Genomic DNA, 15,916 nt, shown 5'->3' on the forward strand with positions numbered 1-15,916 from the left:
GCTTTCCATCTGAACCTCCGGCTCTAAGCGAGTCCCAACCAATATGGGGAAAATTAAAATCACCCACCACAACAATCCTGTTATTTTCACATCTTTCCAGAACCTGACTACATATCTGTTCCTCCATATTCCGCTGCCTGTTGGGAGGCATATAGTACAACCCCTACATCATGATTGCACCTTTCCTTTTCTTGAGCTCAACCCAGAATGCCTCACTGCAGGATCCCTCCAAGTTAACCTCCCTCATAACAGCTGTGATATGTTCCCTAACCAGTAATGCAACTCCCCCACCCTTTCTGTTACCCCCTTTGTCTCATCTAAAACATTAATATCCTGGAATGTTAAGCTGCCAGTCCTGTCTCTCCGTTAACAATGACTCCATAATAACAACAATATCAAAATTCTCCACAGTAATCCAAGCTCGAAGTTCACCGATTTTAACTGTTATACTTCTTGCATTGAAACAAATGCACTTAAGACCTCCAGCCCCACTGAGACCAGCGACTTCTGTTGCTATTTTACTCGCTATAAATATGGCAGTCAATAAGGTTGCCCTTCTTTTGTCTAGATATTGATATTATATTGTTTTCAGAGTCGCCAGGTATCCAATGATACCACCACAAGGTTCAACAGGATATTGATCAAAGACCCAACAACCAGTTAGTTAGTTCAAGTTCAATAATACTTTATTTACACACAAGATTAACTTATACATGCAACATAAACACTACGAGCTAAATTACACCTAACACTATGACAAATTAGGTTCAAAGAAGAGACATACAAATTTGCAAGAAAAAGTAAGAGACTGGGAGAGACAGAGGGAGCCGGAGTGCAGCTTGGGAATCAGGTAGGTGCTTAAACATACGCTCAGGTTCCAGCGGCCTTCATTTCCGGGGGCGGGAGAGAGAGAGGGAGCCGGAGTGCAGCTTGGGAATCAGCTGGGGTCAGGTGTTTTATTTTTACCTGTATTTAAGTTGGGCGGTTGCTAAACCCGAGACACTACACTTGTCGTGTCTTCCACCCTTCCACCTCCTCTAACCTAAGGGGGTGAGTGAAAAACAGGTAAGCTTTTTCTTTGTTTTCATTTATCTGCAAGTTATCGAGGAGGGAGGGCAGTGCAATGTTCCTCCTGCAGAATGTTTGAGGAGGGGGACAAGATAAGAGTGGTCCTAGGGTGAATGTGCTAAATTGGGTGAAGGCTAATTATAACAATATTAGGCAGGAACTGAAGAACCTAGATTGGTGGCGGATGTTTGAGGGCAAATCAACATCTGACATGTTGCAGCTGTATAGAACCTTAGTTAGGCCACACTTATAGTGTTCAATTCTGGTCGCCACACTACCAGAAGGATGTGGAGGCTTTATAGAGGGTGCAGAAGAGATTTACCAGAATGTTGCCTGGTATGGAGGGCATTAGCTATGAGGAGCGGCTGAATAAACTCGGTTTGTTCTCACTGGAACGAAGGAGGTTGAGGGGCGACCTGATAGAGGTCTACAAAATTATGAGGGGCATAGACAGAGTGGATAGTCAGAGGCTTTTCCCCGGGGTAGAGGGGTCAATTACTAGGGGGCATAGGTTTAAGGTGAGAGGGGCAAGGTTTAGAGTAGATGTACGAGGCAAGTTTTTTACGCAGAGGGTAGTGGATGCCTGGAACTCGCTACCGGAGGAGGTGGTGGAAGCAGGGATGATAGTGACATTTAAGGGGCATCTTGACAAATACATGAATAGGATGGGAATAGAGGGATACGGACCCAGGAAGTGTAGAAGATTGTAGTTTAGTCGGGCAGCATGGTCAGCACGGGCTTGGAGGGCCGAAGGGCCTGTTCCTGTGCTGTACATTTCTTTGTTCTTTGTTCTAAAGTCCCATTTTCAACTGCCATTAACACATCCTTAATCACTCTACTTGAAATATTTTTTGTCAGTAATGGAATACAATAGTGTCCCGACTGTGTAAATTGTAAGTCCACCATCTTTCCAAAAACTGTTGCCTTATCCTGTTCCATATCCAGTTTCATGTGTGCTTTCTTCATCGACAGTCTGCTCAGAAGCAAAGGTATCTCACTTGATACAACATCCGTGCTAATGAAATTATTCACTCCGGCAATATTGCGACTTCAGAGTATTGTCATCCCCAAACAGGAAACTTGTGGAACTTTCAAATTCCTTAACTTTGTTACAATTTTCAGCATTCAAGGAGTCCAGATAGTATTTTAACCAGTCAATTCTACACACAGTAGATGTGCAGCCACTGTCCCATACAGCACAGTTGAAGGATTCTGCAACCAACTCCCTCATTACCGGCGTAAAACTGCCTGTCAATAGGACAATGCCTTCTTTCTGGTCACTATCTTTTTCCTCTTCTGACTCTTCTGTGTCATGTGTCACTTCAAACACTCTGTCATAAGGAGTTGGACAGTTGAAAGCATAATGGTATTGAGAGTCACATCGAAAACATCGATTTATCATGCCCCGTGCATTTCTGGGGTTCATCTTCCTATTGTAGGTTCTAACTGGGTTTCTGTCTTCATAATTTCCTTGTCTCGGTCTCCTTCTATAGTCTTGAGCCCTGTTCGTAGCCATACAATTTTGCCATCCTGTTAGTAGTGTACCATCCATATTGCCTTATTGCAAGCTGACCTATTTGGGTCATCAGAGCCATCGGAATCGAATATTTCCCCAGAAACGTTTGTAAAGTTTTTGTCATCTGTATCCTTATCAGTAAACTGAACTCCTGTCGAAACCAGGAGCCTATCCATGTTGCTCACTCTAGCACAGTCAAGTAATTTAAAGGCCAACACAGACTGTGGAAATTCCAGGTTGTGTTTCTGCAGTCTTTTATATAGTCTGCCAAATTCCATTGTATAGTCTTCCATGGAGATATCCTCCATTTTCCGGAACTTATCAAAATCCGACCATGCTTCATGCGCGCTTAACAAGTCATCTTTCTTATCAATCTTATCCATATAATGTAATAAAGTCTCCAGACCTTCTTCTGAGTCTAACTCTTCCAATTCCAGCTCAGAAAGCACTTTGTTTCGGATTTTACTGCCATATGGTTGAGAAAGAGCCAATGCCATACCTTGTTTTCTCTTTCCCAAAGCAGTTACCTTAGTCCACATAACTACTGCATTCTCCATTGGCTGTATGATTCCCTTTCAGAAAATAAGGGAGGATAGTCATATCCAGCCATCTTCATCCTCGGTTCAGCCATGTATCCCTTTTTTTTTCTCACTCACTCCTTTGTTTGATCGGAAAAGTTGTATCTTTCAACCCTTCACATTTACACAGAAACCATCCTCTGCTACCAATTGTTAGATGTTTTAGTTGTTGTGATATGAAGAGTCTAAAGTTCTGTTCCTTTTTCACCAACACACATTTATTTAATTCCAACACACTTTGCACACAACTCTAACTACAGATCACCTGACAGAGGCCACCTGAAGCCCCTTTACATATCAGTGTCAATTAATGGATACTTAACATAAATGAGACAACTGATTGCAATGTCTCTTAACCCATTCCTTAACATCATTGACCTCCAAATAGTTCTGAATGGCCTCCCTCACCCGCCCGTACACCCCCTCATCTGCTAACAGTCCTCCATCCAATCTCCATTGCGGGCGCTGACTCACCCGTAAATCTACCCAATGTGGAGCAATGATCCAACACAACAATCGCCGCATACTCGGTATCCACCACCCCCGCCAATAAAGCCCTGTTCAAAATGAAAAAATCAATCCGAGAGTACACTCCTTGGCCATCCAAACCTCCACGGATCCACCCCCCCACATCTGTTCCATAAACCCCTTTAGCTCCTTTGTCACAGCTGGGACCCTGCCTGTCCTTGAACTCGACCGATCAATGACTGTATTGAAGTCACGATCAGCTTATGCGAGTCCAGGTCCACAATCTTCCCTAGACTTCACTAAGTGAAGTCTGGATGTAAAGATACACATCCAGAGCGATGAAACCAACAGAACGTCGGTATGCACAGATTGAAAAAGAGTGTCTTGACCTGGACCCGATTAAGAGGGGGATTGATCGGGTGGAGCAAAGATTGGAAGCCCAGGGACTGGCGATACAGAAGGTGGAAGAGAAGGTGGCTGAGCACGAGGGCTAGCTAACCATGATGGCAGTGGAGATGCAACAGGAACCCAAGACGAGTTGTTGTCCTTTTGCAACAGTACTGCTCCTATTCCGTACTGACTCGCATCAGTCGAAATTTTTGTCACTCTGTTCGGATCGATAAACAAAAGAAAAGGTGCAGTTGTTAATTGAGATTTTAAATCAAACCATTCCTTTGGATGGTCAGTTGTCCATTCGAATGTGGTTAACTTTTTAAATCAAATTTCTAAGAGCTGTCTTTCGGGTTGATAGATTAGGTATAAATAAATATACAACACCTAGAAAACGTAGAACTGCCTTTTTGCCCTCTGGAACTTTCATTCTTTGAAAGGCTGCAATCTTGTCAGTATCAGGTTGCACACCACGTTCAGAAATCTGGTCTCCAAGGAGCTGGAGCGTGGAAATGCCGAAACTACACTTGGATTGATACAGCTTAAGACCATAGTTGTGTATTCATTGAAAAACATTTTGTTGTCCTGAGATATGTTCTTTCTTTGTTGATGACCATATGATCTAATTTGGTTAAGATGTGTGCATTAGCCATCCCACGAGTGATTTCCTCTCTTTTTGGAAAGGGATAGTGTTCCCTCATGATATTCTTGTTGAGATCCTTGGGGTCTATACATATTCTAAGATCACCAGAAGGTTTTTTCACACAAACCATTAAACTGACCCAGTCTGTCGGTCCAGTGATTCTTGAAATTATTTCTTGTTGTAGCCTTTCTAATTCAACTTTCTCTGAGTGGAGTAGGAATTCTCCTCGGAGGGTGTGCCACAGGTTTGGCATCCATCCTTAACAAGATTTTGTACTTGAATGGAAGAGTACACATGCCTTCAAAGACTTCTGGATATTGGCTTAATATACCTTGGATATCATCATACAGTATGGGTTGAGACGAAGTTGCTGTATTAGGTGTAAATCCTTGCAGGCTTGCGCACCTAAGAGTGATGATTTATGTGGCTTGATTATCTTGAATCTTAGTGAAGCCGCTATATCATTTTTTTACCATAGAATTTACAGTGCAGAAGGAGGCCATTCAGCCCATCGAGTCTAGCACCCTACCCAGCCCACACCTCCACCCTATCCCCATAACCCAGTAACCCCACCCAACACTAAGGGCAATTTTGGACACTAAGGGCAATTTAGTATGACCAATCCACCTAACCTACACATCTTTGGACTGTGGGAGGAAACCGGAGCACCCGGAGGAAACCCATGCACACACGGGGAGAGCGTGCAGACAGTGAACCAAGTCGGGCATCGAACCTGGGACCCTGGAGCTGTGAAGCAATTGTGCTAACCACCATGCTACCGTGCTGCCCATGTGCATGAAGGATGTGAACACACCAGAGAAAGTTGAAACAGTTCGGAAGGCTGATAGGATTCTTGGGTTCATCAATAGAGGCATAGCGTATAAAAGCAAGGAAGTGATTCTGTGATTCTTTGGCAGTGATGCTACAAATTATTGGTCAGACCACATTTGGAGTATTACATTCAGGTCTTGGCTCCTTATTGAAAGAAGGATGCTAAAGCCCTGGGGAGAAATTGCAGAGGAGATTTACTGGCATGATACCAGGAATGAGGAATTTTAGATACAAGAAAAGATTGGAGAAATTGGGCTTGTTCACCTTTGGAGCAGAGAAGATTAAGAGATTACTTTATTGAGGTGTTCAAAATTCTGAACAATTTTTGACAGGGAAAAAAGGATATTCTGTTCCCACTAGTTGATCTTTCAGTGACTAGGGGACACAATTTCAAGATGGTCAGAAAGAGAGCAAGGATTGAGATGAGGAGAAACTTCTTTACTCAGAGAATTGTTGGGGTTTGGAATGTGCTGCCTGGGAGAGTGGTGGAGGTGGGTTCCATAGAAGGTTTCGAAAGAGAGCTAGATATATATTTGAAAGTGACTAATTTAAAGGGCTATGAAGACAGGCCTGCAGAATGGGACTAGCTGGGTAACTCTTTTGGGAACTGGTGAGGACATGGTGGGCTGAATGGCCTCCTTTCGTGCTGTAAACAACATGAGAGGGGCATTTTTGGGATGCAACCTACAACTAGTGGAGTGCCACAGGGAGCCGTGTTGGGGCCACAATTATTTACAATATCATAGAATTTACAGTGCAGAAGGAGGCCCCATCGAGTCTGCACCGGCTCTTGGAAAGAGCACCTTACCCAAGGTCAACACCTCCACACTATCCCCATAACCCAGTAACCCCACCCAACACTAAGGGCAATTTTGGACACTAAGGGCAATTTATCATGGCCAATCCACCTAACCTGCACATCTTTGGACTGTGGGGGGAAACCGGAGCGCCCGGAGGAATCCCACGCACACACGGGGAGGATGTGCAGACTCCACACAGACAGTGACCCAAGCCGGAATCGAACCTGGGACCCTGGAGCTGTGAAGCAATTGTGCTATAATATATATTAACTTGGACGAGGGAAGTTAATATACTATTGGCAAGTTTGCGGATTACACAAAAATAGGTAGGAAGACATGTGGTGAGGATGACACAAAGTGTCTACAGAGGTATATAGACAGGTTAAGTGAGTGGGCAAAAACTTGGCACATGGAATATAATGTAGAAAAATGTGAAGTTTTGCACTTTAGTAGGAGAAATAAAGGAGCTGAATATTATTTAAATATGGAAAGACTGCAGATAGCTGGAGCCCAGAGGGATTTGGGGATCCTCAGGCATAAATCACAAAAAGCCAACATGCAAGTTCAGCTGGTAATAGGGAAGGCAAATGGCCTTTATTCCAAAGGGAATGTAGTTTATAAATTGGGAAATATTGCTAAAACTATCCAAGGCACTAGTTAGGCCACAGCTATAATACAGTGAATAGCTTTGGTCCCCTTATCTAAGGAAATATATACTGGCATTGGAGGCAGTCCAGAGAAGGTTCACTCGGTTGCTCCCGGGTTTTGAGGGTTTTTCTTGTGAGGAGAGGTTGAGTGGGTGAAGCTGGTACTCATTGGCGCTTAGAAGAATGAGAGGCAACCTTATTGAGACATACAGGATTCTCTCGGGGTAGGTGCGGAAAGATTGTTTCCCATTGTGTGAGTGTCTAGTGTTGCTAATTGTGTTTCTCTTAATTTGGCTCTGAAGATGGCGGCCAATATGGTTGCCTTCCTTAATTCTAATTATGTTTGCTCTAGAGTCGCCAGGTATCTCCCGATACCGCCACAAGGTTCAAAACCGAATACTGATCAAAGACTCGATACACCAGTTAGTAAGTTCAAACTCAATGCTCATTTATTTACACACACAGTCAAATATACTCATGCATAAAACTCTAAAATTAAACTATCACTACTGCTAAAGCCTATACTTAGCTTGGGCGCCCACTCAGTCAAAGGAACAATGGCCGTTGTTCAGTTCTGAGACTGCTGGGGACGGATTGGTATGGAATAACAGCTAGGAGCGTCTGTCTCGTAGCATGCATTGACCATGGACTTACTTGTTCTGATGTTGCTGTTGGGCAGGTCTCTCCTTGGTGAGAGCCGGAGCCACAAGAGAGGGACAGGCCTTGAACTTGGCCCCAATTAATTGAGCCATTTCCCAATCGTTCCTATCGATTTCCTCCAATAGAGGATTGCTGGGCGCGTCCTAGGTGGCCGTTGGCCTGCTTTGTTCTGGTCTCCTCTGGCGCCAGGGTGTCTGTCTTGGTGTTGTTTACTTAAATGTTACCTTTTTGTCCCCAGGGATGGCTCATTAGTATGGTAATGGTTTTGCAGTATCGGTCTTGTCTGGGAGCTACGGCTCCAATCAACAGACAAACCTTGCACCTGCTTGCTTTCTCAATACTGTCCATTTTCCCTGCAATCTTTGCAAAGTGTCCATTTTGTAATCGGGAAGTGGCCATCCCAGATGGCTACACTAGTACTATGGGCCAAGGTTTAGAGAACACCAAAGTATATCATGGAATTCACCTGACCGACAACATTTAATAGATTTTAGTTATGAGGAGCACAAGGGCACGCTTTGCAGGTGTGATGCAACAGAGATCTTAAGTATTTTTTAAACAAAACAATGTTTATTCTATGAATCCAGTTAACATTTTATAAACACACAATAAACATCTTATCAACAACCAACACTGATTACCCCCCCCCCCCCCTCAAAGATACAGTACTCTATAGGTAACTCTCAGTAACTTTATTAACAGCATCCATAAAATCATTCCCACAAAATCAGTGGGAAAATCCAGAAACAGGTATTACTTTGCAATTATCAAATGATCTAGAGACATTCTTTAGCATGCAGAGAGCGAGACCAAAATATACCTTCTTGGTTTGGATGCAGCTCTTCAACTGAAAATCGAAAATAAAACTCAGAGCCAAAAACAGGTTTCAGCTCAAAACGAAAGTAAAAAGCAGAACCAGAGCTCAGTTCCAACCACACAATGCACTGCAGCAACTTGAGAAGACAAACATTTCTGAAAGTGACATTCCCATGACACTTCCCCACCCCAAGAAAATAAAATAAACCATCAACTTTAAGATGTTTTCATTTTTCATTTTTTCACTTTCTTTTAAGCAAAATTGACAATAAATATACCTTTTTGACAAAACACGCAAACATTTATAATAACATAGTCCATTCTCATTCTTCTTCCTCCACCGAACCTGCTTATCTTCATCACATTCGTGACAGAGCATCGGCTATCACGTTTTCTCGTCCTGCCACATATATTATTTTTGTGGAAGGGAAATTAGTGAGTTGCCAACTTAGAAGCATGCTGGGAAATGCTTGACTATCGTTCAACACTGCTTTTGAACAAAAATAAGTAGGTCAGGTAACATAAACAAAATACTGCTTAATATTCTGGTCTCAGCCTTATTATGAAAACACATTGTCCTCCGAAAGATAACAAAATGTGTACTCGAGTTTTTAGCCAAGGGTAAGAATATACGTACTACGTATTTCATCTTACGTACTTTCCAAGGTCTATTTAATATAAACATGGCTGTTTACTTCAAGCTGTTATTTCAGACTATAAAAATATGCTTTCTTCAATCGAATCTCAGAGTGCAGTGCCCTGGCTATGCAGCCGGAACACTCTCTCTCCGCAAATATATTTGTGTAAATAAATTTCCTTTAATCGAACCTCGAGGAATTTGTCTCTATTATAATTTCCACAACAAAATGGCGTAGTCGTTGCAGTTTCCCTAATTTAACGAGACGTGAACCCTGAAATGACTCCATAAATAGGACTCTCTCAGCTGAAAGGGAGAGACCCATAGTGTGACCCCCGCTGAAAGGGGGGGGCGGTGCTCGGCAACCTTAATTACTGGCCGCTGACTCATGCTAGGATGAGTTATCTTCATAAAGAAATTAACGATAGCTGCATGGGAAGAAAAATGGTGCCTTGGAGACTAAAATAAAAAAAAAATACTTTGAGGTTCGTGAAAGGATAAACACCGGTGTGCGCTCTCTGTAGTATTTGTAAATGATTTCCGCGGTCGTTGTTTATTGTTATATATATGTTCTAAAGAATTTTGCAGAAGGAACGATGAGCAATAAACTCGACGCCCCCTCACAGGTCGTCCCGAAGCCTCGGTAAAGACATCCGGAGCGAGAAAGAAGGTGAACTCCTTGAAGAAGACAGATAAGGGAGTCAAAATTAGAAAGAAAATGAAAAGAAACAATCATAAAGCAACGGAATGAGGTAGGAAAACCTATATGTCCCCCATAGGAATCTAATGAAGCTGACCCACTCTCAGAAAAAAAAAACAGGGGAGTAAAAGTAAATAGAAGATTAAGGTAAAAGCATAACAGATGGGCTCCTGTCAAAAAGGGAATTCAGATTTTCTGTAGCCGTGAGATAAGGTTAAGGTTAACGGTTAACTGTGATACTTGTGAACTGTGAGAATCTGTGTGTTTTGTTGAACCAATTAATTAATTTTAATCAAAGCATAAAGTGCTAAGTGGGTTGTACTTTTTATTGTCTGTCATTGTGAGTCCAAGATTATAACTGAAATGATTTGTGTTGAGATTTCTCTAATGCACTGAAACATTGGAAATTAAAATCAGTTTAAAAGAAAGAAAATGCCTTTACGAATAAAAGTAATTCAACAAAATAAGTTTTCAAGTGAAGAGATGCAAGTGGCACCATTCCAAGTTCTCCACCCCCTTAGGTTCTGCAGCAGACAGTTGATCTTTTCTGAATTGACAAAGAAAAATATACGTCTCTAAGAATAGCTAATGCCAAAAAATCAATCATTGAAAATTGACTTAAATGTGTGGTATTTATAACCCCCTCCCAGCGGATGTTTTGCTGCTTCTAAAATACTCTTATGGTGCATCTTGGCTAGCTTTGAAGGATGGGATTGCAGTCCCACCTGACATAAATGGGGGTTGGGTTCCCAATAATGATAATCATTTGAATGAAAGAAATGAGTCCCTCGAACACTGGTTAGCAAATAGAGGGAAAGAGGCTATCATGCAAGGGGCCAAGAAGCATTTAACCCCCAGGAAGGATGTACCGCACCGAGCGACACATGACCCTATTAGGCAGACAGACACTCTGCAAATTAGGAGCGGTAATACATTGCATTGATAATGGAATGTTTATAGAACTGTCTCAAATACGAGCTCACCAGCTGCAAAATTTATTAACTACTGAGCCTGCGCCCGATCGCTCTGTGTCTGTGTTGTATGTTGGCGGTTGAACGTTAACCCTTACAGTACCACTGTTTAAAAAAAAGAAAAATTTTAACTGCAGGAAGTCTTATAAAAGGTTAATGACCCTTGGGCACAGCTATTAAAACACCTGATAGAGTCTAGACAAGAGAATATAGTGACCTATTGCACGGCTTGGTATGCTCGTGAGGATGAGCACGCAGACAATTTTCAAGCACAATGTCACTTAGGAAAGCAGACATCATTGCATGTCACTCCTTTTTCTTTTTCGGTGTTGTGGGATTAGCAATGTTAGTACAGTTGACCCATTGTCAGAGGGACCTTTTTAGGACGGGTTTAACTTCAGAACTCCATTTAACATTGGCCGTAAAACATCCCGCTAAGGCAAAGCAAATAGGAGAAGTGATCAAAGAGGCCAAAGGAAAAAAGTAATACATGGGATTTATATTGAAATAGACGGACAAAATTGCCTGATAGAATTTTATGGCAAACAGGAGGGCAAAGTGACCTGGAAAGAGGAGCAATGGCCCGCTACATTTGAAAGACAACAACCTCCCCGAGAGAGCTATCATTTACTCCCTTCAATCCTGGCCCAGGTACTGGCACATCTATGGGCCCAACATAAAAATCATGTTGGAAAAGTACATTCTGCCCCAGCGCATAAGGTGGGGGGAGAACAGAAGAACATTGCCCTGCCCTGCTTAAAACTATACTGGTTGGCACCGGAAGCAGAAAAAGGGATAGAGGGAGTGATCAATGCACTATTACAGCAAGGGGTGCTGAAGAGAACACAAAGCCCCTGTAACACCCATATGCTCCCCATTCCAAAGGTAGGAAGACCCAACGAGTGGTGGTTTGGACAAGATCTCAGAGCCATCAATAAAATGGTTATCACTATTGCTCCATTGGTGCTGGACACAAATGTAATTTTGTCTTCTATACCGCCAACAGCAGATACCTTCTCCGTCATAAATTTATGCTTAGCCTTTTTCTCCATACCATTGCACCCGGAAAGTCAATATCTATTTGCTTTACATATCGGAATCAACAGTATTAAAAGAGACTTGGACGAGTGCCAGTTGTCTGCAGGTTCAACATTCCCTCAATATGATGATGATTTATTGATAGCCTCAGAGGGAGGGCTAGTTTGCCAACGGAATACCCTTTTGTTATTATCACATCTGGCAGAAAGAGGGCATAGGGCCTCAATGGACAAACTTCAATTCTGTCAGGGGACAGTTCAGTATTTCAGCTGCAGCAAGGATAGCAGAGACTTGGGTCTGAAAGAATACAGGCTTTTTCAATTGTTAGCGTAACAAGGGTTCCAACTTCGCGCACGAGAAAGGAAACCCTTACCTACCTCGGCTTGGTAGGCTATTGCAGGCAGTGGATACCGGACTATAGAGAGATGGACACAGTACTGCGCAAGGCTACCCTACAGGATGCCCCTTCAGTTATTACCTGGATCCCAGAGAGGGAGCAAGCATTTCGTAACTTGAAACAAGCCATGATTAGCGCCCCTACCTTGGGACTTCCTAATTTCAGCAAGCCCTTTACTCTTTATGTGAACGAAGCAGGGGGATTTGCAACAGGGGTCCTGGTGCAAGAGCATGGAGGAGGGAAAAGGCCCCTTGCCTATTACACGGTGGCCCTATGTGCTGTTGCAAAAGGTATGCCAAGTTTCTTAAGAGCAGTAGCAGCCACGTTGGCCATAGTCGAAAAATCAGTACCCATCTACTCGACCACCCTTGTACAGTATTGGTTCCTCACTCTGTTTTTCTGCTGCTTAATTCATCCGCAACGCAGCATTTTACTGCGGCTCGATGCACTGGGTACGAAGTAATCCTCTCTAAAACCAACTTTACCTACAAGTGAGTGTCAGCTGTCAACCCTGCTACACTCTTGCCCGCGCCCTCGGAAGCAGAACATATGTATGATCATGATTGGTTGAAGCTACCACAACCCCTCGACCTGATTTATTGAGTCACCCACTGGAAAATCCAGACTTTATCTTTTTCACCGATGGGTCAGCAAACCGACCAAATGATATGGCCCTTCTGGCCTGCAGTAGTAGCTACTACTGCAGCTGGTTTGCCCTTACGAAAGCATGTATTCTAGCTAAAAATAAAAGAGTCAATATTTATATGATTCCCTATTCGCTTTTGGGGTCATACATGATTTTGGCCAATTATGGAAAAACAGGGGATTCATAATTTCCTCCGGCCAACTATTAAACATGCTAAATTGGTTTTAAATTTACGAGATGCTGTTCAGCTGCCCAGCAAGATAGCCGTTTTAAAGTGTGAAGCGCATACTACCGCAGACGATGAAGTCTCATGCGGCAATAGATTTGCTGATAAAATAGCAAAGGAATTGGCTCTCAAACAGCAGCCACAAGCGGCTGCAGTTGAACTTCTGTCCACTTTAACAGAACCAAAGTTAAAACAGGCACAGGAGCAAGCCTCCCACAGGAGCATCGCTCTTGGCTAAAAGCGGGTTGCTATTAAGACAATCATCAAATCTGGATCCACCCAGATACCCGCGCAGTATGCCCCAGAAGTCTGTTTTTGCCATTATGTCGCCTTGCACATGGGCAGGCTCATGTGGGCAAAGGAGGAATTACACATGTCATATGTCAACAATGGTATGCTTGAGGTATTACGCTAACAATTGAAAAAGTAGCCCGCAAATGTATGATTTGTCAAAGAAATAATCGGTGATAGTGGGCATGTTTATCGGTGGGTATAGTCTTTTCCAACCAAAAGACATGATGCTAGAACAGTGGTAAATATTCTGTTAAAGGAAATAATATCTAGGGTTTGGGATACCAATGGTACTAACAGTGACAGGGGAACTCATTTCACTAGCAAATTGACCAAAGCCCTAACAGAAGCCATGGGCTTTGATTGGAAATTGCATATAGCATATCAGCCACAATCCTCAGGAATGGTGGAAAGGGAGGATGGAAAAATGTAAACTGCAGTGACAAAAGTGTGTCAACAAAATGGGCTGCTATGGCCAGATGCCATATCCATAGAAATGTATGCCCTGGGAAATCATAGAAATCGTAATACGGGTTTAACCGCAAAGAACAAAGAAACGTACAGCACAGGAACAGTCCCTTTGGCCCTCCAAGCCTGTGCCAACCATGCTGCTCGACTAAACTAAAATCTTCTACGCTTCCTGGGTCCGTATCCCTCTATTCCCGTCCTATTCATGTATTTGTCAAGGTGCCCCTTAAACGTCACTATCATCCCTGCTTCCATCACCTCCTCCGACAGCAGGTTCCAGGCACCCACTACCCTCTGTATAAAAAAACTTGCCTCGTACATCTCCTCTAAACTTTGCCCCTCGCACCTTAAACCTATGCCCCCTAGTAATTGACCCCTCTACCCTGGGAAAAAGCCTCTGACTATCCACTCTGTCTATGCCCCTCATAATTTTGTAGACCTCTATCAGGTCTCCCCTCAACCTCCTTCGTTCCAGTGAGAACAAACCGAGTTTATTAAACGGCTCCTCAGAGCTAATGCTCTCCATACCAGGCAACATCCTGGTAAATCTCTTCTGCACCCTCTCTAAAGCCTCCATATCCATCTGGTAGTGTGGGGCGACCAGAATTGAACACTATACTCCAAGTGTGGCCGAACTAAGGTTCTATACAACTGCAACATGACTTGCCAATTCTTATACTCAATGCCCCGGCCAATGAAGGCAAGCATGCTGTATGCCTTCTTGACTACCTTCTCCACCTGTGTTGCCCCTTTCAGTGACTTGTGGACCTGTACACCTAGATCCCTCTGCCTGCCAATATTCTTGAGGGTTCTACCATTCACTGTATATTCTCTACCTGCATTAGACCTTCCAAAATGCATTACCTCACATACCCCGTATGAGATATTAATGGAACGTCTAATGACAACTGGAACTAAACCCCCAAAGACTCCAGCTGCAGTAGCCTTAATATGGGCAGATGAGGCATCAATAAAATATGCCCAGGCCATGTGTGAAACCGCTGAAAAAAAATATACATGAAATGGTGCGACAGGCTCAGATGCATCCGAAAGAGGGAAATACACACCTTTTAAACTTGGAGATCAAGTATATGTGAAAGCACAAAACAAAGATTTTTCTTCTGCCAGGTGGAATGGACCCTACCAAGTGCTGCTAACAACCCGAACAGCCGTTAAAGTAAAAGAAAAGCCAGATGGGATCCACGCAACTCGTATAATCTACATCGTACGGAACTTTGAGAGTACTAGCGAAAGGCAGTGCAATGTTCCTCCTGCAGAATGTTTGAGGTGACGGCCGCCGACAGTGTCCCTGCTGATTTCATCTGTGGGAAGTGCACCCATCTCCAGCTCCTCAGAAACCGTGTTAGGGAACTGCAGCTGAAGCTGGATGAACTTCGGATCATTCGGGAGGCAGAGGTGGTCATAAATAGAAGCTTCAGGGATGTAGTTACTCCGAAGAATAAAGATAGATGGGTGACAGTGAGAGGGGCTGGGAGGAAGCAGTCAGTACAGGGATCCGCTGTGGTCATTCCCCTTAGTAACAAGTATACCGCTTTGGATACTGTTGGGGGGGGGGAACTTACCAGGGGTAAGCCATGGGATGCAGGTCTCTGGCACAGAGTCTGTCCATGTTGCTCAGAAGGGAAGGGGGGAGAGGATTAGAGCATTAGTCATTGGAGACTCCATAGTTAGGGGGATAGAACATAGAACATAGAAAATACAGCACAGAACAGGCCCTTCGGCCCACGATGTTGTGCCGAACCTTTGTCCTAGATTAATCATAGATTATCATTGAATTTACAGTGCAGAAGGAGGCCATTCGGCCCTTTGAGTCTGCACCGGCTCTTGGAAAGAGCACCCTACCCAAACTCAACACCTCCACCCAACACCAAGGGCAATTTGGACATTAAGGGCAATTTATCATTGGCCAATTCACCTAACCCGCACATCTTTGGACTGTGGGAGGAAACCGGAGCACCCGGAGGAAACCCACGCAGACACGGGGAGGACGTGCAGACTCCGCACAGACAGTGACCCAAGCCGGAATCGAACCTGTGACCCTGGAGCTGTGAAGCAATTCTGCTAACCACTATGCTACCTCCTATCCATAGATAGGAGATTTTGT

At 43.6% G+C, this 15,916-nt stretch overlaps 1 long non-coding RNA gene across 2 annotated transcripts in view; it reads left to right on the top strand.

Moving 5' to 3' along the window:
* Window positions 1-15,555, top strand: part of LOC140430074 (uncharacterized) — a 77,359-nt gene extending 61,804 nt beyond the window's left edge. Inside the window, exons 1-3 of one of the 2 annotated variants that reach the window (XR_011949311.1) lie at window positions 7,293-7,367; window positions 9,633-9,806; window positions 14,920-15,555. This is a non-coding gene — a long non-coding RNA (uncharacterized lncRNA). Of the gene's footprint in view, window positions 1-7,292; window positions 7,368-9,632; window positions 9,807-14,919 lie in introns of those variants that run through there. The other variant, XR_011949312.1, reaches the window with a different exon arrangement.
* Window positions 15,556-15,916: the final 361 nt, after the last annotated feature.

The sequence above is a fragment of the Scyliorhinus torazame genome, chromosome 9, assembly GCF_047496885.1.
Source record: "Scyliorhinus torazame isolate Kashiwa2021f chromosome 9, sScyTor2.1, whole genome shotgun sequence".
In the NCBI taxonomy this organism is placed as follows: Eukaryota; Metazoa; Chordata; class Chondrichthyes; order Carcharhiniformes; family Scyliorhinidae; genus Scyliorhinus; species Scyliorhinus torazame.